Genomic DNA, 954 nt, shown 5'->3' on the forward strand with positions numbered 1-954 from the left:
GAGATAATCCTACGGAATGCAACACAATAATCTGAGCCCGTTTTCCTTCACTCAACTCGCGTGTTTTAGGCATATTTTGAAATCTCGGATAATATGTTGACAATAATAAGATAAAGAATTGCCTAGCAATTGCTCGAAACAAGACTGATAACGTCCGTATTATTCGAAGTCGAAATGCACACTAAACAGTTTTGTATTATACATATTATCATTTCTCTAAGAAACTTATATGCCTCAATTGCTTGACCTTCTCACAAAGTCAGTAGCATGAAAACAACACGCAAATAGAGAGCTTATGCACATTCAGTTGTGAAAAATTTAGAAAAAGCAAGGGTGCCTAATAATTTTGTCAATGGCTGTATGTCTATGCTATAGACCAAACAGATATAAGCTAATTGACAGCTCATTGAGCGCTCAGTAAGCAGTCGTAGTACTAAATGCACCCAATATTCCCTAAAAATGACAGGAGAACCCAGTGGATTGCGGCAGTTCGAGCACTGGACAATTCAAATTAGAATCCGACAAAAAATTCAGTGTTATGTGAGGTATGTTATATTGTGTTTATAAATTGGCTTTTTACGATGAAGTCCGTCTTTCAGCAGGCAAAAATGGTGAGTTAAAATCGACAAACTAATCTGTATACATGCAATATGATTTAATTAACAATTACGGATATTGTTACATTTCACTATTACCGAAACTTTGAATGGCGCGCGCGTTATTTGCTGTTGCCGGCCGGGGCCTTGTAATGGCGCCCTTCCGGTCTCATGTCCCGATTTTCATTATAGGGACTCTAGGGGAATGGGCGTCATCTGTTTCCTAAAACTCGATTCTCTAAGGCCCAATTTCACAACTAACGGTTAACTCTTAACCGAGATTCAACTTATTCATTATCTCTTTTCAATTCTAGAATTGGAAAAAGTTGAGAAATAAGTTGAACCTCGGTTAAGAGTT

This window comes from Trachymyrmex cornetzi, unplaced genomic scaffold, assembly GCF_001594075.2.
Source record: "Trachymyrmex cornetzi isolate Tcor2-1 unplaced genomic scaffold, Tcor1.1 scaffold21, whole genome shotgun sequence".
Taxonomy (NCBI): Eukaryota; Metazoa; Arthropoda; class Insecta; order Hymenoptera; family Formicidae; genus Trachymyrmex; species Trachymyrmex cornetzi.